This window comes from Argopecten irradians, chromosome 2 (assembly GCF_041381155.1).
Source record: "Argopecten irradians isolate NY chromosome 2, Ai_NY, whole genome shotgun sequence".
Taxonomy (NCBI): Eukaryota; Metazoa; Mollusca; class Bivalvia; order Pectinida; family Pectinidae; genus Argopecten; species Argopecten irradians.
The window spans coordinates 25,385,516-25,411,031 of NC_091135.1; the positions used below are offsets into that span (position 1 = coordinate 25,385,516).

General features: G+C 35.7%; 3 long non-coding RNA genes across 3 annotated transcripts; all 3 read left to right on the forward strand.

Annotated features, from left to right (window-relative positions):
- The first annotated feature begins 3,718 nt into the window (after window positions 1-3,718).
- Window positions 3,719-7,850, forward strand: LOC138316938 (uncharacterized). The gene is made up of 3 exons (XR_011207687.1): window positions 3,719-3,848; window positions 5,727-5,813; window positions 7,748-7,850. It is a non-coding gene; the product is annotated as an uncharacterized lncRNA (long non-coding RNA).
- A 4,551-nt stretch (window positions 7,851-12,401) lies between these two features.
- On the forward strand, window positions 12,402-15,577 carry LOC138314924 (uncharacterized). The gene is made up of 3 exons (XR_011207437.1): window positions 12,402-12,572; window positions 13,443-13,514; window positions 15,396-15,577. It is a non-coding gene; the product is annotated as an uncharacterized lncRNA (long non-coding RNA).
- A 3,735-nt stretch (window positions 15,578-19,312) lies between these two features.
- Window positions 19,313-22,474, forward strand: LOC138314925 (uncharacterized). Its single transcript, XR_011207438.1, has 3 exons — window positions 19,313-19,460; window positions 20,331-20,402; window positions 22,293-22,474. It is a non-coding gene; the product is annotated as an uncharacterized lncRNA (long non-coding RNA).
- The last annotated feature ends 3,042 nt before the right edge of the window (window positions 22,475-25,516 follow it).

Below are 25,516 nucleotides of genomic sequence, written 5' to 3' on the forward strand. Positions count from 1 at the left end.
AATGATTTGTTTAATTTGTTAGATTCAGAGCCTTTTATCACTAAATATATTCCCTCTTTATAGCAAGCGACTATACAATGCCCTCGCAAGCAACTATACATCGCCAGTTTCAAAACAATGCAAGTGACTATACAATTTTACCTGATCATTCTACAACTTCAAAATACGATTTAGTAAAAGATATTGTGGCCATTAATATATTGTTGGGTTCATTTGTTAACCTGTGATGGTGCTTGGAATAATGAAAACCAGGCAGAATACATTAAAATAGTGCAAAATATTAGGCAGGTGTCTCAATTCTTCGATGATGAACAGCAGATCGACTCACGAAAAGTGTCTGAAATGTTAATGCTGATTAACCCTCAACATTTCATTAGTGACTGGTAGTTCAAATTGCCATCCATGACGCCGTTTATAACTGAAGATTACAACAAAAACGTATAGAATAAATAAAATTGGCAAAATTTATCCACTATCTATTGTTTCATTTGTCTTAGCAAGTGATCGAGTACCGCTATAGAGACTCGCAACAGCGAAATTAAAAGAAATACTATACACCTCCGTTCATACACTGTGCAATCGTTTACCTGACTACTGTCAAATTTATACTGTCGTCATGTTGATCCACGCACAACAGCCATTCAAAAAAGCGCGCAGTTAACTGACCGCTCAATCCCACCCTTTTTTCCATGACGTCGCAAAAATAGCTCTCATATTTCAGTTATTTTATTCATGTCAAATAGCAATAATACATTTAAAAAAATAAATGCATTTTATTTTGTCTCCGATTGTCTCGTACATGTGTTATTGTAAAGATTGGCATGTGATTTTGTGAAATGTCAAAGGAAGTCCGCCAATGTTTACAAGTATTCATACGCACCGAATCGGGTCACGTTCTGCCCCAACATAGTTTATTGATACAGAACCAGTGGCTATTATAAATATAACAAAGTAACTTGCAGTAACGTTAAAGTTAAACAATTTTGCAAAAAGAATGAATGTATGGCGATATCACCATTAAACTTTCAGAGAAAGAAACGATGTCACTGCTCCAGAGACGAAAACGTTCAGAAATTACAGAAGTACACGCCCCGTGTCAGTGTGCTCTCACTTTATGATCTATCATTCGAATTCTTCTCCAAGGAAAAGAAAGGCGCACTTTTTTGAGTACTCCAATTTGACTTGTTTTTGTTAAGCGACTGAAAGTGACTCCCGTTTCTTCAATAATTCATAACGTAACTTCGGACGCTCTGGAGGGAGATCAGGAACGACTGCGAAACTGGAACCTTTTCCAAGAACATGTTTAGCCTTTTTGAGAACCATTCCCCTATCCATAAGACACATTTAATCACACATATTTTACATATTTATGAATTCTAAATTATAGACGAAAATAAAACTGAAGGACATACTTCATAGACGCTTTGTGTACGTCCGTTAAGTACATAATTTAATTTGAATAAATCAATGAGGTATTAGTTAAGCATTACTTTCCGTGTTTGTACTTCTTTTCACAATAAAATAGACTGAATTTTGTCTTATTGCTATCTTAGCCAATAGTTTTTAATCATTCCAGTCTATAAAGTGGTAGTTTCTGCTCCTGCTTAGCGCTCAGCATAAAGGGGGTGGGACGACTGGTTCACCCGTTGTCAAAATAATGTAACCGGGGTGTGTTGCTTGTCGTCTTCGGCGGCATGTTTCAGTGATATAAATGGGAAGCCATCCTTACATGACCATAGCTGTTAAAAGGACGTAAATCTAATCAAACAAACAAACAAAAATAGTCGTCCTATAATGCTGAGCGTTAAGCAGATGCAGATACTACCGTTTGTATAGACTTTGGTGTGCTTCGGCCACGAGACAGAACCCAGAGCCTACCTCACAGGGGTGAATGCTCAACAGAAGGTCAAAAGTAGGCGGTGACAAAGGAGTTAGGAAGAAGAGAAAAGTTAAGATCCTAAATTTAGTCGAATTTTACGATCATGCAATAGGGACAGCAGGTAAAATTCTAACGCCCAACCAGCCTGGCAAAATGGTATGTCATCTGACGTCGTGTTCTATCACCTAATGTGTGTCGTCACTATTTACAGATAATGCCAGTTGTACTGGATTTCTTTGACAATATTCAGGATCTCATTGTTGCGAGAAAGTAATATTCTTAAAGTACACAAATATTTAGCAGCACAAATGAAACATATGTTAAAGCATTAAATATTGAAAAAAAAACATTAAAAAATCAACGACATTGTGAAGTATTTTAATTAAAACCATTGGTAATTCTTAATCGTATAGCTATACCATTCAGCAGGTACAATATGTACGCTGTACTCATAACCTAGCAAATGTCACGTACGTAGCAAATGCAATACATAATCCACCGAAGAGGTGATGCAATTGTTTTTTAAGACAGAAGTACGGACATAGTTCGGTGAACACATTACTGTCAAACGATTTGAGTAGCTCTTTACATCACTAGCAAGGAATAGAATCCGGCATACAAGAATCCGACTACAATGTGTAATGGCGGACAGCAAGCGAGTTTGAACATTTCATACATCTTTCACCACAGTGGATTTTTCTTTCCTGTATCATGCTTAAACCAACTAATCTTACCTTCATTACAACTGGATTGTTTCCGATATATGTTTAAATTTTAATGTACTCTTAGACTTAATTGTGCCTTTAACAGTCAAGGTAATTTAAGGATGGACTCCCATTATGTGGTGTGTTGCGTGTGTGAGATGCGAAGTTAGTGTTTTAGAAGACTGTGACATACTCATGTTGTGTCTTCTCGTATACTGGATGATTTAAAAAAAAACCATGATATTTATTCAGAGAGTATTTCTTAGGAATACTGGTTTCGGTTTTGAGCCATAATTTTTCTGTTAACCATTGTCAACTCTTTTAAGAGGTGTTATTTTTAGTAACATGAGAGCTCCATTCGCTGTCTTTAAATTGGTGAGACATATCTACGGATTTATGAAACACCAACGGCAAGGAACAAACATTGCAACAGATGGCATAAACCCTATGCAGCTCTTGCTATCCCTTTGTCACTAATTCTTCAAAGGACTGCTCATATGGGCGTGTCAGCGTTTTAGATCTTCATTGAGAATAGTAATGAGCAAATCGGACACCTTTAGATGTCACTGAGCACATCTGTTTAGCTGACAATGATGCAAATATTGGAACATAATAGACAAACTAATATTGAAGATAAAAAATAACGGATATAACATCTGTGACATGTATGAAACTGAACTTGCTTACTGAAAGCTTTGAACTCGACATATTTATGAAATATATCCATCTTTGTAGACTGTGCATTCGTTGATTTATTTACGTTAAAGCTTGTGAAAAATAACGTTTTCTTTGTTAATTTTGTTAGACGTGATATTGTGTATTTTCTTTGAATTATTTTTTTGTAATATGTACTTTCATGTTAAACAAACACCTTAACAATATTGATAATCCCTTCTTACCGCCTGTTTTATAGTCATACTGTCTTTTTAAAAGATATTTTTAATTCATAACGGTAAAACTTCATAGAAGTTTTAATCATGAGACTTTCCCAGCGTGACAAACGCCGATATCTACACCATTGTTACCTGTTATTGGTTTTCGAGTCAAAAATTAGAAATCAAATCGAGCGAAAATCTTTTCTTAAAATATGATTAAACAGTATATATAAGATCTGAACAACAAATTTACAGCGTAAGACTTCTTGGACGGCATCAAAGCAACTGTCGATACACCCCAGCAACCTATTATCATGAAGAAGATCAATCTATTGGTCTTGATTATAATTGGTACTTCTTTGATATTGGACCTGGGCTATGGCCGGAAAAGTAAGTTTTGTTAAAGATCTACTCTGTTGAGGTTGCGGTCTCGTTGAAGTCTTGTTTCAGCATTATTCAAAGAGTTTTTATTTTCAAAAACTAGTTACCTGTTTTTCAATTTGTAGCAAGTTGCCATATATTAAACATATCAAAAATAGACTTCTATTGTTAAAAAAGTTTTTTTATACACAAATGTTGGGAAATGATCCATTTGGAGGCCATTTCTCACACTTTGTAGAGAGGTGAAATTTCACAATTGTTTACTTAAATAGTTTTACTTATGCCATAGGGGGGAAAACATTTTCAGATATATCAAATTTACGTTTTGCTGAAAATCCTGTTTAGGCTCATCGAAATGAAAATAATAAGCATTTAAGTGTGAGATTTTAACATATTGGTTTTTGATTTTGAGATTTTAGTGAAGATAAAGTGATTTAAATTTTTAGCAAATACTGAAAAAGAACAAATGTTGTAACTAGACAATAAATCAAGCACTCTGATATCCTATTAATATGATGGCTTTAGAAACAGCAACTTTTGCAGCAAAATTTTAGGGAATGTTAGTCAGTAGAACTTGACTGTGAAGGGTTGAATCCGCTAAAAATTGTAAAAAATGAGGTACTTTCATCCTAAAATGTAAGGTGTAGGGGTAACCTATACTGTTCTGAGCAAAGATACTGAGTTGACAGAGTGATATTTTTATTTTCTAAAATAAAACACTGTTTTTGTCGATTTTGCGAATTTTCATCACATTTTAAGTCAATCAGATATCTGTGATTCTTAATAGCTCAAAATCAAGCACACGTTCATTTAATCTTTATTCCATTTTTAACTTTTGTATTTTCTAAAATCTGTATTAGAAATTAATAGTTATCAGATAAAAATGACTTCTCACCAGAGCAGATCCTTTAATATTCGTATTGAGTTTCATATATTTTATGGAAGAAAGTAAAGCATCAAAGTAATATAAACACTTTCTTTTAGTTTCCTAATATATATTTATTTTTTTCGTTTCCCTACTAAAATATAATGCGATATGTTCCACGTCTTTCACAGCAGTGCGTTATAGTTGGTTAATGTAATTTTAATATCATTTTTTCTGTATTGAATTAGTATTGTATAACACACCGAATTATTTTGATATGAAAATTAAAAAAAAATATAGGAAAATCAGACATATCTCGACTGAACTGCTACAGTGATTATTTAAAAATCATGTTCATAATGTAAAGCTAATAGGGTAATTGAACAAACACCGACCAATTGCCATCGTCACGTGTGAACCAAAACAGCCCAACCTTAAATTACGATAAAATGACCGGGTGTGGTGGCTTTAATCGATTTTCACGTCAGAAATTCTGCGCTGGAGTATGATTGCACCAATAGCATTTTTTGTTCATGTTTTAAACAGTCCTGGTCGTGAATTAACGAAAAAATAATGTACTAACTTGTTAAAAGTTGCGCCAAATGATGTACACGTACATGACAGAATAGAAATAATTTGTGATTTAAGAAATTTTTAATATATTCTGTTAAAAATCATATTCTAAATTTTGAGATAATCCTCCAAAGGGATAAACATCTATATATTTTAAACAGTAAATATGTCTCTTCGTTTACTTATTTTCGGTAGTGTAACATCATACCAAGAAATTCAAGATGGGTTTTATATAACTGGGTTTTGTTTCCATGCACCTGATGATGATCAAGAAAGAATGCTTGTAGAAGAAGTGATTTATTCAAATGTATTATGTGCCTTTCTAACCTAAACAATGGCGCCAAGACTAGAACGAGTCATTGACGGAAGAGACCGCTGTAGTTTGTCTTCTATGTAAAGGTGCTGGTTTTCATTCCATTTAGAGCACTATTACCATTTCTGAGTTGCAGTACAATCAGATATTAACAGCGACATTTTAGAGGGCGATAGAGAGGTGTACCGTGTTAAACGGAATAATCCGCAGCCGGGAGACGGAGGTAAGTCATCATTGATGATATTATCGTTTTATTGTCTTTAATAAAGGCTATTTACGTATGTATGGTAATGATGTTAATGTTCTTAAAAAACTCTCATCATAATATTATCTTGAACTTATAATAATTACAACCTAAATATACTGAACAGTCGGCCCAATCACGCCGACTAATAAATAAAAATACAAATCGATTAGCAGTTATGGCGATAGCAGTGGGAAGACGCAGTTTATGTAAAGTTTAAAAGATCCCTACGGCTTTGATGCACATTTACAATTGATGTTGATTAGTTGGTTGGCTATTATTAACGTCCATTTAACATAAGTGGTAATTAAGGAGACCAACTTTTTATCTGTATTTCTTGGAAGGCTGCGGGTTATACATGTCGTGATTCACATTTTTTACAAAGGGGGGGGGGCGTTTAATGTCTCGCGGCATGCTTAACTATTACAAGAATGCACAACGCGAATATACAGCTGCCTCACAACACATACAGACATTTACACACAACACTTTGAAAACAAGGAAGAGCGTCCTTGACCCCTAATGCCGCGGTGGTAAATATTTCCCGACATATTACATGTACTTCAAGCCCTCGACCTTGTGAGTTCCAATCTCATATGAGACAGATGCCGGATACTGATCGCTGGTCGGTGATTTTTTTCCCGGTTACTCCGGCTTTCCTCCACCTCCAAACATGGTACACCCTTAATTAAATTACCCTTGGTTGTTAATAGGACGTTAAACATAATCAAACAAACAAATCGCCCACTTATTTATTCCAAACATTGATTATAGTCGTGCAATGATTAAGGTGTCTACAATAATAATTCGCGGAGTTGGGCGGCAGTTTCTTCTACAATGACTCCACTACAAAATATGATCTCAAATGATTTTATTTTAAACATTCCATACATGCAGGACTCGCGCAAAGATTAAAACCTACGAAAGCGCATTAGACTCACGTACGGAAATAATTTTAAGGAGAGCGAAAATGTTTTATTTGGCTGCCGCAAGACAATTAAGTGGCGGCTGCCAAATAATTATTTGGCGGCCGCCAGATATTTTTTGGCGGCCGCCACTTAAATTTCTGGCAAAAGTTATCTGGCGGCCGCCAGCTAATTTAAATGGCGGCCGCCAGATACTTATTCTGCGGCCGCCAATTAAACCATTTTCGTTATCATGAAAAAACATTTTCCTATGGGAGCCTAATACGCTTCCGTGCGCGATACTTTTATATAATTAGAGTATTTGAAACATCGAATTTCACTCTTTTAGTTATTTACATTCGAGCCAAAGTTATTGTACGATTAATGTCACTTAAAAGTAATCATAAAAAATCGTTGATCAGCTTTTCCTGTGACCGTCGATGTAAGTGATAGCACATCAGTTATAGTACAGCTATAAGTCACGGACACGGTTTAGAGCTAGAAAATATGTATAATCGGGCGGTCAGAAAATTTGGACCTCGATATCGACGGCTTACATGTTATTCCGGTCGCGCGCGGCACCGAGAGGTTTCTACACGTGCTAATATAGCCATTTCCAGCATAAACTGAAATTATCATTTTTGACTGCACAAATCCTTTAACTATTTAGCGTGTTGGTGTAAATGAATGTTCGATATAAAATACCAAAACAATACTTTTAGTGTGATTTGCTTACTGTAAACCAACTTTCTTTCGTGGCTATTAAATTTCACGATTTCAATTTCAAAACAAGTACGCGACAATTAACTTTCGATAATTTGAAAATTAAATGCGAATATCCATCAACATAAGCGTGGTTTTTATTCATTCGGTGAGATAAACATTTGTGGAGATAAACATTCACGGACTTATTATAATCGCGATATTAGTGAGAGTAAATCACACGCAAAAAACCTGGTTTACAGTAATCAGCAATGTTATATATAACTGTCTTTGTTTCATTCACAGACATTCTTGAACTCCCAGTCAACGGATTACCAAGCGATCCCAGTGAACCAAATGACCTGCCGCAGAAATGAAATTTGAAAACAAAGATATAACCTGAATAATCTGTGTGTGTTTGTCTTTCAAATAATGAACTGATTTAATGAATAGTTTTTTTCTTATAACGAAAATGTTTGAAATAGTCTACACATGTACACAAATCAGGTAGTCATCGTTCGTTCGAGGCTCATCTAGTTGTATAAACACTCTTTTATCATAAGGCCCATTGGCCTTAACGGTCACCTTAGTTTGTTTAGAATAAAACAGACATATATACACTAATATACTGGCCCTCAAATTCGGTCAGTGATTTTATAAATTTGACTTTTTAATCTATGAAGAGTATTTGCTTCCATCAAACCTGTGAACTCAGAATTTTTTTTTTGAAATTTTAAGTCATTTTGAACCTGCTTGGCCCTACCCCTTTGGTCCATCAGGGGGTCAGTGAAGACCGATATGGATGTTAAATGCTATATCTCAGGCTAATAATTCTAATCAAGTTTGACTCATTTCCTATGACAATTGAGCAAATAATTTTCATAAATGTGTTTTTCATATAATAACAAAAGTAAAAATTGAAATTTCCATTTATAAAGAGTATTTGATTCTACCATTTCCAGAATTTAAGAAGAAGATTTCTGAAGTTTTAGCCTATTTGACCCCTTTTGGTCCAGCCCCTTTGCCCCCAGAGGGTCGGCCAGGACCAATATGGATATGAAATGAAAATGCTACCTCAGGCTTATAATTCTAACCAGGTTTTCCTACACAATACCCGAGTTAACTTAAGTTAACTTGAAGTAAAGTGCGTTGTCGTGTACTGGAAACTCAATTTCATTCAAGAGTGGTCATTCGATTAACGTTACTAAGCGACGCATCCTTTGGCCTTAATGACGGAACAACAACTCCTCCTGAGATCCCAAATGTGCTCTATAGGAAGCGGCGGGCCAGATGGTTTTGGCTTCCAGGTACATATTTACAATTCTAGCCCGATGAGGACACACATTATCATCATTACAAAATTGGTACCAATTACACCCGTGAATGGCCGCACAATAGGGTCCAGAATTCCGTTCCTATAACGTTTTCCAGTCATTATACCGTTCCGAATAATATTCAGCTTCGTTTTTTCGTCTAGAGAGTCGTGGTATTGTTCATCATTCACCTTCTACCATCATGAACATCCAAACAAAATTTTCACTCGTCAGCGAAAAGTATCGGTCGAATAGTTGCCAGTTGACATGATGTCTACAAAAATCAAGCCTTGCTGTCCTTTGCCTTACGGTAAAAACTTGCCTCATCACTAGCTTTATGGAGATGGTCATTATAGGTAAGAGAAGACATACGTAGTCCCTGATGATTGCAAGGGTCTGTTTTGAACTCTATACCAGACGAAAATCGGTTACGTTTAGCTCTCCATTACTTTGGCACTATTCCATGGTTAAATATGTAGAAATCATAGTTGAAACTATTCTTACACATCCTTTCCATCTGAGGATATTGCATAGATTATGTTGCTTTATTAAATTATGCCATGTCGACAGCCTTTACTACTTTCTCTCTCAGGATAGGCGATTTCAGTAATAATATATCATCATTCATTCCGCAGTCATTATTGAAGTCATCCATTGCCTATATAATTTTACAATAAAGATCGATATTAAATTCCCCAATTCATATATTAGTTGGTAGTGAGAGGCCCGATAATACAAAGAGTCGTTTAAATGTAATTGTACGTTATCATGGAAAGTACAGTACATTTCCCAAAATTCATGTAGAATATTTAGAATAATAGTCAATTATTCGACAAATAAACTAAAAATATTTTAAATCACTATACACACGATACATGTAAATTTGCGGACATATGAACCAAAGAGGGGAACCCGGCACAAACTCTTCACTTCCTCCCTTGAATGACTAAATGATTCTGGTCAACAAATATATTTTAATCATAATTTATATTCATAAGTTATATATAGTCAAAATGTCTTCAAAATTATTTGAATTAAAAAAGCATGGCCGACAGTTTTTCTCAAATATTAACATTTGCATTTGTATAAAGTTACCCATAAAATATTGATATGGACACGAAAACTAGGACTCTTTATGAATTAGCTTTTAAGATTTTTGATAAACAAGATGGCTGACAACAGCTTACATCCATATATGCATTCAGTAACCATGAAAATGTAAGAATATAACATAAATTAAGATTATGAATCAATTAGTTTTCACGATATTAGAACTAAAACATTTCTGTCGGCCATTTTGAAACACAAGATGACCGACAGCTTTTACCAGTTATTAATATTCATATATGCTTTTGGTAACCCTGAAAATATAGTTATAGAACTAAAACAGGTTTCTACATCATTTCGTTTCAACGATATTAGACTTCAATTATTTTTATTGTATGGCAAAAGTAAAAATGGCCACTATAGGGTTCCGTTCTGAATGGGACAATTCAGTCTAAGAGTACATATTTCGGAAACTAATTATTATTTAAATTAATTTTTATTTTACTGTCCGCCATTACACATATACCGAACCCTAGTCCTTGCTAGTGTAGTAAAGATTTTTTTGTCTAGAACTACTCAAATCACTGTTACAGTAGTGTGTTTACCTTATAAGATGCATATTCTTGTCTAAAAATAATTCATCAAATCCTCAGTGGTTATGAATTGCATTTGTTTAACGTGCCTGACTTTTGCTCGGGTATGGGTACAGCGTACATGTTGTACCTGCTTAATCGTATTGATCAACGATTTGGAATTTCAATGGTATCAATCAAAATACTAAACAATTTCGTGGAATTTGTCAATATTTCTTGTTATATGTTTCATAAGGAATGTAGAACAATACATTTATGTCATATTTTACCAGTAGTTATATAACAGAATTAGTCTCACTGAATTGTCCCTTTAAATACCTTGTTTTAGGTCAAAGTGATGGTGTGTTAAAAAAGCAAACTGAAGCATAAAGTTCACAATATTATAAAACTCTATATAGCTGGCTTGGACACTTCCAGAAATATACAACAATAAACTAATCATGTATATGTTTCATTTCCCCCATATACAGTAAAATACGCTTATATCGAACATGTTTACAACAAATTCGTGATTAAAATATTCCAATCATGCTTCCTACAATATACCTGTAACATGTCTTCCCCAGAGGCTCGTTATAACCGTGTTTAACTGTATTCACACTAGGGGAACTTCACAAAACACAACATTTCTGTTGACGACACAGGAAAATAGCTTTTATATCCTCCTCCCCCCACACATTACTCCCGGGAATAAGTTCAAAACATCCCCCCTCCCTGGATCTATGGCGCATCTCACGCAAACCAAACCTAAACCTTGCTGAAACTTGCCTGAAATGCTCCTGATATGGCTTGTTATTTTTGGGTTCTTTTTAAAAATTAGAGATAACCACCATAGCACTATATCTATTTTTGAAATATTCCATATACTGTTGCCATCAGCTTACTGTTCTAGTTTCGATTGGTAGCATCATAATCACTCGATCGGTATAGTCTCAGCATGAACTATTGTATCTAATTCGTCGCCAGAATGTGAAATAAAACGTCTAATCTAATAGCAAGCTGACGTCTCCCCTGACACTGCCTCACCTGTGGCCTTTTGTTGAGCGCTTGCCCCTAGAGGAGGGTCTGGGGTGTGTCCCCTTGCTGAAACACACCAACGTCTATGAAAGTGGTAGTTTCTGCTCCTGCTTAGCGCTTAGCATAACGGTAGTGGGACGACTGGTTCGTCCGTTGTCAGTATAATGTGACCGGGTTGGGGTGTGTTGCCTGGTGTCTTCGGCGCCATGCTTCAGTGATATAATACTATAAAGGGTATCATTTCCACTATACAAGAAGTCAACACGAATATACAGCAGTCTCCCAAAACACGCACCTCACACACATACACGCAACAAATTACATACATGGGAGGCTGTCCTTAAATAAGTTAGATAGCAGTATAAAAAGGGTTACAAGAGTTCTTCATTTTTTATCAAATAATAATACAACCGCGACATGTTAAACACACGGAAGGCCGTCCTAAAATGACCCTTGCGCTAATATGACGTTTATATAACACATCAAACAATACTAGAAAGTGATGGTTGCTATAAAACTTGCCTTTGGGAATATTGAAACTTACCAAACGCAGTTTTGCTGACAGCCTGCATATCTGCCTGGATGACTAAGACATAATGACGTGGTCAGAATACACAAAAAATACTATTGATAAAAGGAACAATGAATACATCATCTGTGACATGCATGAAAAAACTGCTAATTGCTTGGCGATCCATAAAGTAGCAAAACATATTTATGAACTATATACTATGTTTTTCTTGTTTAAGCATGGACGACACGTTGGCCAATACAAATGCGTATTTACCTAATAATCAATTAAATGACAACATTTGAATCCCTTCTTCCGGCTTTTTGAATGTTCTACAAAAATATATCTTAACTAATTTACATTTGACTTATTCATATGATTGTTCATCGTAAATATGCAGATATTGACATCCATGTTGCCTACCCATTGGTTTAATTATATGCAATTCGATTGCGAACGTTTTGATAGAGGTTCCCAGTTAGTGTATAAATAAGACCTGGATTACACATTTCCAGCATTAGAATTCTTCTATGTCATCAAAACAACGCAAGATAATCACAAGCACCCTGTTATTATGACGAGAATGCGTGTCATTTTCTTGTCCATAGTGGCATGTGTATTGACACTGGAAATGAACTATTGTCGGAGTGGTAAGTACTTTTCAGATATATTAAGCATCAACATTAACTCTTTTCGTGATGAAATCATGTTTTGATGTAGTTTTGCCAATTGATGTCTGTGCAAGGAAACTCTTCAAAGCAATGCAAAATTACAAATATCCTAACAAACTAAAACCGTAAAGCGGAAGTCTCCATTTTCACTTCTTTTATTATGCAAACTATTTCTAAAAGCTAAATATCGGTTGATAATATGAAGGTTGATTTACTTTCAATAGTATTTCCGCTATGGCAAGGAGTATCGGGAAACATTATTCCTATTTTCAAAACTGCAAACTTCTCGTAAAATCCAGTGGTATATCAACTAGGTATCTTTGATTGACCATTGTTCATAAATGAGCGTTTGACCATATATTATTTGCTTCATTTCTGCATTTGATATGAGAAAAAAAAAACAAAGGGAAAGGAAGACATCGCGGTAGTTCAAAGCATTATAGATTACCTGGTATAATTTTACAAGGTTTTTATTACTGACATTGTTCAGCAACAATTACTGACTTTGGTAGCTATCTAGAACTAAATGTGCAGAAAGTTAGGATTTGCAGTTGTGACAAATGTTATCATGTGACAATAGTCATATGGGATTGAATCAAAGTAAAACTGATATGCATTCATAAACAAATGGTGTTTGATTGTTTTGAGGCATGCTAACGCATGGCAAAATTCACAAATGTGCTTTCCATTTAAGGAATTAACGATCCATTCATCACTTATAATAAGAGGTTTATTTATCAAACAGTGTTCATGTATTACATAATCGTTTTGACATATTCTGTGAAAAGAATATTTTACTACATTAATTTTGGTCTGATATCAAACATTTTTCCTATCTTTCAATCACAGTGCCAGATGTTATGAGCACGGTACCTCCTAAGATGGAAACGATACCGACGCATTTTATCGCGGACGATTTCGGTAAGTTTGATTTTAATGTTTGCGTATCGTCCTATCAGCATCTAGGCTATTATAGGACGGTCTAGCTTAAGGGTTGCGTGATAAACATACCGTTCTAATAAAAGTTATGAATATCATTTAAGAGCAGACTCTCCGGTAGGCACTTTATGCATTTGTGCTTAAGGCAACTGCCGTTTATTTGTGTTGTCTCTCTGTTCATTTCATAAGTGGAAATCATTATATGGTGCAATATCACTGAAGTATATCGTGAAGTTAAAAGGTTGGTTGATGACATGAGCTTCATGTTGACTCTCAGGTCCATTTATAATAAGGACAATAATGTAGGTAGTGTGGTACTTGCGTGTTTTGGGATATTGCAGTATGTTCGTGTTTAGATTCGTTGTAATAGTGCTATTCCACTAAAGCATGACGCTAAAGACACCAAACAAACACACCAAGGCCAGTCACATTATATTGAAAACGGGCAAACCAGTCGTCTCACTCCCTTTTATTGAACGCTAAGCAGGAGAAGAAACTACCACTTCTATAGACAATAGAAATTTTATGTAATTATGACTGAAACAGGATCATTCCATATTTAGAGAGAAAGACGGAAATATATACCCCCAAGAGGTTTATGACAATTTAGTCTAGACATGCGTGAATATCTTCCTCGTTAGAGATTTCGCCGCATTTCCTTTATGAAATATCCTATTAGCCTTGGCGTAAGTATCGTAATTTAATGAATAAAACTTCCTTTGTCAAAAATAGATCGTAATCGCATTGAAACGTACGTCTTCTAAACAACATGCATAACACTTTTTTGATAGATTAAATTAACGTTCTATTAACAGCCAGGGTCTTGAAAGACGGTCTCTCATATATGTGTTACGTAATGCGTACCACACCTTCTTTAAACTTGAAAGTCTTCGCAGTTGTCTACCTTCTCAGCTTCATTAAATTCCATTGTATTTCCATAGGAGTAATTCGTTCAATTCGTTCATTACAATTCCTAACAATGTCATGTAAATCATCTTAAGTGATGGTGATTCTGTTGGTAAGATGGCAGAACTTCAGCTTTTGAAATGATCCAGTTACTCCTTCAGCATAGTTTGCATGTGTAGGATTAATGTCTGAATGATCTTAAGTCTTTCTTTAGTATACCTCAGTAGCTTGTTTGATCAAAACAAGGTCTTTTGGTAAAACAATGATAAGAATCGCAAATATCTCCTGTATGACCAGAATGCATACGTTGGAAGCTCACATTTATGATTTGATTTGGCTTCTCAAATTGATGAACAACAAGAGGCCCAGATGGCCTGTATCGCTCATCTGGTAATTTGTATACCAAGTAATGTTATGATTACAGAATTATTGTTTCTTTTCTGAATGCGGGTAAAAGCCAAAATTTATACAAACTCTGTTCCCCGTCCCCCAAGGATGTTTCTGGCCAAATTTGGTTATGCAGAACTCTATGACTAGTAGCGTTTTAAATGATTACTTCTATTGTCCCTATTGGGCCCCGTCCCTCCTGCCCCCGGAGGGTCAGAGCCAAAATTTATACAAACTCTATTACCCTTCATCCAAGGATGTTTCTTGCCAAATGGTTACATTCCATGCAGAACTCTATATGACTAGTAGCAATTTAAAGGAAATATTGACATACGGACAGACAGACGACGGACACCGCGACGCACCTTCGGGCCAGGTTAGCTAGAATAAATGAAATGCTTCAGAACAAAACATCAAACCATCTTCGTTAACATATTTGGTGTCGCGCTAGAACATTTTAAGGAGTCAGTTGAATACCAAACAACGAATTCTAATAAGATTACAAAATTGTTAATGTTATTTTTGTTTACAAATTTCACAAACTGATTGTACCTTTGTATTTTTATGTAGATAGTTTGAATGGCCTGAATACACCACCAGCGCCACCGCGGTCAACAGCGCCACCACCGCCACCATCGCATCCCATTTCCTAAAAAAGGATTCGAAGTTTCGAACGAAGATATTTGTTTTTCAAAATATGTCTAGGTATAAATCTAGATAATATGCAATAGAATAAATTTCATTAAAAAGTTTTACTTTTTTAGCGTTTTTTTATTATAATCATTTTCACTGAATGACGCATATCACTAGATGACTGGTGAGTTTACAGGACTTGCGGGTAGTGCGTTAATATCTTATCTGCTACCCCTACTGCATGATCGTCAGCAACGCCTAGATTTAAAGTCCTATTGTTATTCTTCGTCTTAACGTCTTCTTTGACACTGCCCCTTTTTGACCTTCAGTTGAGTGTATTCTCCTCTGGATTCTTGATAGGAAATTTGGCAAGATCATTTCCAGAAGGTCTTTGTCTTGTCATATTACATGTACCTAATAAACGACCTGCTTCAAGCACTGAAATAGATAAAGAAAAAGTGAAAAATATCTCAGAGGAATCTAGGGATATTGACGCCCATTGAAGGATGATTTATCTGCTTTTAAAACCTCTACTATAAACTAAATATGTTTGAGGAAGATCCCATCAATAATTTCTGAAACAAACTTCAATTATCAAAACCTGGAAAGACTTTCGTAGTATTACAAATATTTTGTGGGAAATTATGCCAACTACATTAGAACAGCGACATAAAAAATATGCTTTCGATTAGAACAATCTTACGATTAGAAAAATAGCAATATAATGAATTGCACAACGGCGGAAACAGAGAGGGTTAGTTTCGAATGAAGTTTCTCGGCGGGAGATTGTTACACCTTTCCGGAAGTTTCTTTGATGTATTTATATACCTGTCACTGGTAACTTTCACCCCATGACTTGCATTATATCTAGAATTGAAAGTCACTCTCAATTACAATTGCAAATTTATGGCGCCTTTTGATTGGTCTGTCACATTTTAAACTTCCGCTGCTGAACCTTTGATTGACATTGGATTTCATCAGGCTCACGTGCATATTGTAACAAAAATCAAAATCGCTTGCATGTACATACATGTACCGTTCAAGTACACTTAAATATATTGATACCTCGGCAAAATTAACATATTAATATGCACATTCCAAATCGAATTATGGATATATCATCAAGGATTTATAAGCGAGACTACGTACTTGATGTCACATATTTTAAGACTCTTTCATATGTGCATATGAAGGATAGGGATATTCTACCCGAGGGTCACAAAATGTAAAAACTGAGGCTTGCCGAGGCTCATACATGTACCGTGATATTTTATTGCAATGTTAATACTATGAATTCCGCCATCTTGAAACAAATTAGAGAAAAAAAAAAAAAAAAAAAAAAAAACACGACAGCAAGTCGATTCTCCATATATCGAAATTGTGTGATATTTTCAACACTAATCCTGTTGTTTTGTATTTTGTAAAGTAAACCGAGCCTAGTTTCTGAAAACAAAAGTTTAAATGTTACCGGGGAAACAGTAATTAAAATGTATGTACATTGTATAACCTGTTTATTTCAACTTCATTTATTGATATCCATAAGTTATATAGGTATCAACAAGACCTATTGTTTACAAACCTATCTCGATGTACATGTGTCATTGAGTAATACTCGCAAGGATATTTTGGCGAAGTTACATATTTAGTAAAGAAATTAGTTATAATTTTTATACACTATAACCAGTATTAATTCTAAAAAGTATCAAGAAAATTGTAAGGATGCAGGAGAGTAGGGGTGTCTACATCCTCGATACTCCAAGATTCAAAATTTGTTTGTTACAATGTGTTACAGAAGGTCATAATTAAAAAAAAAAAAAAAAAAAAAAAAAAAAAAAGTGAAGTAATAAATAAAGTTTGACAGAGATAACTGATGCTGCATGATCACAGGGATCTAAGAATTAGTAATCATGGACCCAACAGAGTGTCCTAAGACTATTTTAGACGTTTTCGAGGTCTAGAAAAAATTCATAATCTACATAGTGCCCTATACGAGAAGGGAAGAAAGCTCTTTGACTCAAAATTTCTAACCCGCCTAGATTTAGCGGCTATAAAAACACATATCTAGAACATCATAAAAACAGTTCCTACCGTTGGAAAAAACGATAATTTTCATTTCAAAATCATCATACACATCTTTACAAAGTGTCATTACTAAGATGATTGAAGCCCCATTTGCATAAACATATAACTCTTGATTCTTGAAAGTCGTCTAATTAAAATTATGGTGTCTGTTGCCATTATAATATGTATATTTCGGTATGAAAATTTGTCGCAAGGCTAGTATTGACTCATTTTTACAAATAAACAAATAGGGAGGCTCGTCTCCAGCACAATCAATACAAAATACGTTTTGGTTCCCCTTTTTTGAAGGGTACATTCCTGAAATAATGATAAGAGTATTATGTATTATGTATTCACACTAGGGGAACTTCACAAAACACAACATTTCTGTTGACGACACAGGAAAATAGCTTTTATATCCTCCTCCCCCCACACATTACTCCCGGGAATAAGTTCAAAACATCCCCCCTCCCTGGATCTATGGCGCATCTCACGCAAACCAAACCTAAACCTTGCTGAAACTTGCCTGAAATGCTCCTGATATGGCTTGTTATTTTTGGGTTCTTTTTAAAAATTAGAGATAACCACCATAGCACTATATCTATTTTTGAAATATTCCATATACTGTTGCCATCAGCTTACTGTTCTAGTTTCGATTGGTAGCATCATAATCACTCGATCGGTATAGTCTCAGCATGAACTATTGTATCTAATTCGTCGCCAGAATGTGAAATAAAACGTCTAATCTAATAGCAAGCTGACGTCTCCCCTGACACTGCCTCACCTGTGGCCTTTTGTTGAGCGCTTGCCCCTAGAGGAGGGTCTGGGGTGTGTCCCCTTGCTGAAACACACCAACGTCTATGAAAGTGGTAGTTTCTGCTCCTGCTTAGCGCTTAGCATAACGGTAGTGGGACGACTGGTTCGTCCGTTGTCAGTATAATGTGACCGGGATGGGGTGTGTTGCCTGGTGTCTTCGGCGGTATGCTTCAGTGATATAATACTATAAAAGGGTATCATTTCCACTATACAAGAAGACAACACGAATATACAGCACGCTCCCAAAACACGCACCTTGCACACATACACGCAAGAAATTACATACATGGAAGGCTGTCCTTAAATAAGTTAGATAGCAGTATAAAAAGGGTTACAAGAGTTCTTCATTTTTTATCAAATAATAATACAACCGCGACATGTTAAACACACGGAAGGCCGTCCTAAAATGACCCTTGCGCTAATATGACGTTTTATATAACACATCAAACAATACTAGAAAGTGATGGTTGCTATAAAACTTGCCTTTGGGAATATTGAAACTTACCAAACGCAGTTTTGCTGACAGCCTGCATATCTGCCTGGATGACTAAGACATAATGACGTGGTCAGAATACACAAAAAATACTATTGATAAAAGGAACAATGAATACATCATCTGTGACATGCATGAAAAAAACTGCTAATTGCTTGGCGATCCATAAAGTAGCAAAACATATTTATGAACTATATACTATGTTTTTCTTGTTTAAGCATGGACGACACGTTGGCCAATACAAATGCGTATTTACCTAATAATCAATTAAATGACAACATTTGAATCCCCTTCTTCCGGCTTTTTGAATGTTCTACAAAAATATATCTTAACTAATTTACATTTGACTTATTCATATGATTGTTCATCGTAAATATGCAGATATTGACATCCATGTTGCCTACCCATTGGTTTAATTATATGCAATTCGATTGCGAACGTTTTGATAGAGGTTCCCAGTTAGTGTATAAATAAGACCTGGATTACACATTTCCAGCATTAGAAATTCTTCTATGTCATCAAAACAACGCAAGATAATCACAAGCACCCTGTTATTATGACGAGAATGCGTGTCATTTTCTTGTCCATAGTGGCATGTGTATTGACACTGGAAATGAACTATTGTCGGAGTGGTAAGTACTTTTCAGATATATTAAGCATCAACATTAACTCTTTTCGTGATGAAATCATGTTTTGATGTAGTTTTGCCAATTGATGTCTGTGCAAGGAAACTCTTCAAAGCAATGCAAAATTACAAATATCCTAACAAACTAAAACCGTAAAGCGGAAGTCTCCATTTTCACTTCTTTTATTATGCAAACTATTTCTAAAAGCTAAATATCGGTTGATAATATGAAGGTTGATTTACTTTCAATAGTATTTCCGCTATGGCAAGGAGTATCGGGAAACATTATTCCTATTTTCAAAACTGCAAACTTCTCGTAAAATCCAGTGGTATATCAACTAGGTATCTTTGATTGACCATTGTTCATAAATGAGCGTTTGACCATATATTATTTGCTTCATTTCTGCATTTGATATGAGAAAAAAAAAACAAAGGGAAAGGAAGACATCGCGGTAGTTCAAAGCATTATAGATTACCTGGTATAATTTTACAAGGTTTTTATTACTGACATTGTTCAGCAACAATTACTGACTTTGGTAGCTATCTAGAACTAAATGTGCAGAAAGTTAGGATTTGCAGTTGTGACAAATGTTATCATGTGACAATAGTCATATGGGATTGAATCAAAGTAAAACTGATATGCATTCATAAACAAATGGTGTTTGATTGTTTTGAGGCATGCTAACGCATGGCAAAATTCACAAATGTGCTTTCCATTTAAGGAATTAACGATCCATTCATCACTTATAATAAGAGGTTTATTTATCAAACAGTGTTCATGTATTACATAATCGTTTTGACATATTCTGTGAAAAGAATATTTTACTACATTAATTTTGGTCTGATATCAAACATTTTTCCTATCTTTCAATCACAGTGCCAGATGTTATGAGCACGGTACCTCCTAAGATGGAAACGATACCGACGCATTTTATCGCGGACGATTTCGGTAAGTTTGATTTTAATGTTTGCGTATCGTCCTATCAGCATCTAGGCTATTATAGGACGGTCTAGCTTAAGGGTTGCGTGATAAAACATACCGTTCTAATAAAAGTTATGAATATCATTTAAGAGCAGACTCTCCGGTAGGCACTTTATGCATTTTGTGCTTAAGGCAACTGCCGTTTATTTGTGTTGTCTCTCTGTTCATTTTCATAAGTGGAAATCATTATATGGTGCAATATCACTGAAGTATATCGTGAAGTTAAAAGGTTGGTTGATGACATGAGCTTCATGTTGACTCTCAGGTCCATTTATAATAAGGACAATAATGTAGGTAGTGTGGTACTTGCGTGTTTTGGGATATTGCAGTATGTTCGTGTTTAGATTCGTTGTAATAGTGCTATTCCACTAAAGCATGACGCTAAAGACACCAAACAAACACACCAAGGCCAGTCACATTATATTGAAAACGGGCAAACCAGTCGTCTCACTCCCTTTTATTGAACGCTAAGCAGGAGAGAAAGAAAACTACCACTTCTATAGACAATAGAAATTTTATGTAATTATGACTGAAACAGGATCATTCCATATTTAGAGAGAAAGACGGAAATATATACCCCCAAGAGGTTTATGACAATTTAGTCTAGACATGCGTGAATATCTTCCTCGTTAGAGATTTCGCCGCATTTCCTTTATGAAATATCCTATTAGCCTTGGCGTAAGTATCGTAATTTAATGAATAAAACTTCCTTTGTCAAAAATAGATCGTAATCGCATTGAAACGTACGTCTTCTAAACAACATGCGTAAACACTTTTTTGATAGATTAAACTAACGTTCTATTAACAGCCAGGGTCTTGAAAGACGGTCTCTCATATATGTGTTTACGTAATGCGTACCACACCTTCTTTAAACTTGAAAGTCTTCGCAGTTGTCTACCTTCTCAGCTTCATTAAATTCCATTGTATTTCCATAGGAGTAATTCGTTCAATTCGTTCATTACAATTCCTAACAATGTCATGTAAATAATCTTAAGTAATGGTGATTCTGTTGGTAAGATGGCAGAACTTCAGCCTTTGAAATGATCCAGTTACTCCTTCAGCATAGTTTGCATGTGTAGGATTAATGTCTGAATGATCTTAAGTCTTTCTTTAGTATACCTCAGTAGCTTGTTTGATCAAAACAAGGTCTTTTGGTAAAACAATGATAAGAATCGCAAATATCTACTGTATGACCAGAATGCATACGTTGGAAGCTCACATTTATGATTTGATTTGGCTTCTCAAATTGATGAACAACAAGAGGCCCAGATGGCCTGTATCGCTCATCTGGTAATTTGTATACCAAGTAATGTTATGATTACAGAATTATTGTTTCTTTTCTGAATGCGGGTAAAAGCCAAAATTTATACAAACTCTGTTCCCCGTCCCCCAAGGATGTTTCTGGCCAAATTTGGTTATGCAGAACTCTATGACTAGTAGCGTTTTAAAGGATTACTTCTATTGTCCCTATTGGGCCCCGCCCCTCCTGCCCCCGGAGGGTCAGAGCCAAAAATTATACAAACTCTATTACCCTTCATCCAAGGATGTTTCTTGCCAAATGGTTACATTCCATGCAGAAATCTATATGACTAGTAGCAATTTAAAGGAAATATTGACGGACGGACAGACAGACGACGGACACCGCGACGCGCCTTCGGGCCAGGTTAGCTAGAATAAATGAAATGCTTCAGAACAAAACATCAAACCATCTTCGTTAACATATTTGGTGTCGCGCTAGAACATTTTAAGGAGTCAGTTGAATACCAAACAACGAATTCTAATAAGATTACAAAATTGTTAATGTTATTTTTGTTTACAAATTTCACAAACTGATTGTACCTTTGTATTTTTATGTAGATAGTTTGAATGGCCTGAATACACCACCAGCGCCACCGCGGTCAACAGCGCCACCACCGCCACCATCGCATCCCATTTCCTAAAAAAGGATTCGAAGTTTCGAACGAAGATATTTGTTTTTCAAAATATGTCTAGGTATAAATCTAGATAATATGCAATAGAATAAATTTCATTAAAAAGTTTTACTTTTTTAGCGTTTTTTTATTATAATCATTTTCACTGAATGACGCATATCACTAGATGACTGGTGAGTTTACAGGACTTGCGGGTAGTGCGTTAATATCTTATCTGCTACCCCTACTGCATGATCGTCAGCAACGCCTAGATTTAAAGTCCTATTGTTATTCTTCGTCTTAACGTCTTCTTTGACACTGCCCCTTTTTGACCTTCAGTTGAGTGTATTCTCCTCTGGATTCTTGATAGGAAATTTGGCAAGATCATTTCCAGAAGGTCTTTGTCTTGTCATATTACATGTACCTAATAAACGACCTGCTTCAAGCACTGAAATAGATAAAGAAAAAGTGAAAAATATCTCAGAGGAATCTAGGGATATTGACGCCCATTGAAGGATGATTTATCTGCTTTTAAAACCTCTACTATAAACTAAATATGTTTGAGGAAGATCCCATCAATAATTTCTGAAACAAACTTCAATTATCAAAACCTGGAAAGACTTTCGTAGTATTACAAATATTTTGTGGGAAATTATGCCAACTACATTAGAACAGCGACATAAAAAATATGCTTTCGATTAGAACAATCTTACGATTAGAAAAATAGCAATACAATGAATTGCACAACGGCGGAAACAGAGAGGGTTAGTTTCGAATGAAGAGATTGTTACACCTTTCCGGAAGTTTCTTTGATGTATTTATATACCCGTCACTGGTAACTTTCACCCCATGACTTGCATTATATCTAGAATTGAAAGTCACTCTCAATTACAATTGCAAATTTATGGCGCCTTTTGATTGGTCTGTCACATTTTAAACTTCCGCTGCTGAACCTTTGATTGACATTGGATTTCATCAGGCTCACGTGCATATTGTAACAAAAATCAAAATCGCTTGCATGTACATACATGTACCGTTCAAGTACACTTAAATATATTGATACCTCGGCAAAATTAACATATTAATATGCACATTCCAAATCGAATTATGGATATATCATCAAGGATTTATAAGCGAGACTACGTACTTGATGTCACATATTTTAAGACTCTTTCATATGTGCATATGAAGGATAGGGATATTCTACCCGAGGGTCACAAAATGTAAAAACTGAGGCTTGCCGAGGCTCATACATGTACCGTGATATTTTATTGCAATGTTAATACTATGAATTCCGCCATCTTGAAACAAATTAGAGAAAAAAAAAAAAAAAAAAACACGACACGCAAGTCGACCCCCATCCTCCAGGGGGTTGTGGGAGGGGTCAAAAGGGGTAAAATTGACTAAAATTTCAAAAATCTTCTTCTCTTCTTACAGATGTGGTAGAATCAAATAATCTTCATAGATAGAAAGGTCTCAAGGCCCTCTACAAAAATGTGAATTATATGACCCTGGGGTTCAGGTTTCCCCCCTGGTGAGGGGTTAAGTTTACTCTAATTCATATAAAACACATTTTGGAGCATTATTTGGTCATTTATAATAGAAAATGAGTTATATAGTTTATGTATGAAAAAACATTCATGAAAATTATTTTCTTAGTTTTAATAGGAAATGAGTCAAACTGGGTTAGAATTATTAGCCTGAAATAGCATTTTATCTCCACACCATATTGGTCCTGGCTGACCCCCAGAAACCAGAGGGGCGGGGCCAGAATAGGACAAACTAGCTAAAATTTCAAAAATATGTTTCTGAATTCACAAGTTTGATGGAACCAATTAATCTTCATAGATTTAAATGTGAAATTTATAAAATCAATGACACTGACTGACTTCTAGTTTGGTTTTGTTGTTTAACGTTAGCAAAGCAAATTGGAATTTTAAGCATCAGGTTTGGTAACATAATATACTAACTATCAAAATGAAAAACAAAAAATAAAAATTCTAATACGAAGATTCAACTTTAAAGTTTATTCTGATTCGTTATTACTTTTTTTACAAATTTGAACCAACTTTGTAGCAATGCTCTTTTTGTAGCAGCACATCGGGTGACCGTTTTATGTAATGTTTTGCGAGTGCGTGTTTTGGACGACCTATGTTGTCTTCGACTGTTTGTACTTAAGTAAACGTTCCTATAAACAGGCATTAGGTCATGTCAGGACCGGTATGCGGTGCTTGTGTTGCGTGTATGTTGTGCGAGAGGTGGCGATGTTTTGGGGAGACTGCGGGTTTATTTATATGTTTAGTGGTATCTGTATGCCCTTTTTTAGTGGCTATATCATGACAGCATGCCGTCTATGACACCAAAGCAACACCACCTTTCCACCCTCGTAACATGTTATACTGAAAGGCGGCGAACCAGTCGTCCCACTCCCTGTGTACTTAAGCAGGAGAAGCCAGTAACTACCACTGTTTTATAGACTTTGGTGCTGTTTAGGGCCTTCCTCACAGGGGCGATACGCTCAACTCTAGGCACAAAAGTGTAGGCGGCTGCCAAGGGGACATTAGGAAAGATAAAGTCAGTTAGGAAGAAAAGAAAAGATAAGATCCTAAATTTAGTCCGCCTGTTGTTACGGATCATGCAATAGGGGCAGCAGGTACAATTCCTAACGCCCTACCTGCAGGGCCTAATAAGCATGTCGCCGAAGACACCAAGCAAACACACTTCACCCCAGTCACATTATACTGACAACGGGCGAACCGGTCGTCCACTCCCTGTGTACTGAGCGCTAAGCAGGAGCAGAAACTACCACTTTTATAGACTTTGGTGTGTCTCTCGGCCAGGGGACAGAACCAGGGCCGTTCCTCACAGGGGCGAACGCTCAACTCAAGGCCAAAAGTGAAGCGGTGCCAAGGGAGGCATTAGGAAAGATAAAGTCATTTAGGAAGAAGAAGAAAAGATAAGTCTCCTAAATTTAGTCGCCTTTTACGATCATGCAATAGGGGCAGCAGGGCTCATCTATATAAAAGGGATCGATAGTAAAACATACATATATATTTTACACATAGTAGATCAAAACAACAACTAAGACAATTATCAAGCCAGCTTTCCTCATATCTGATTCACCGGTATGTAGGCTGTCCTTAAATGAACCTGGCTGTTAATAATTTAAAT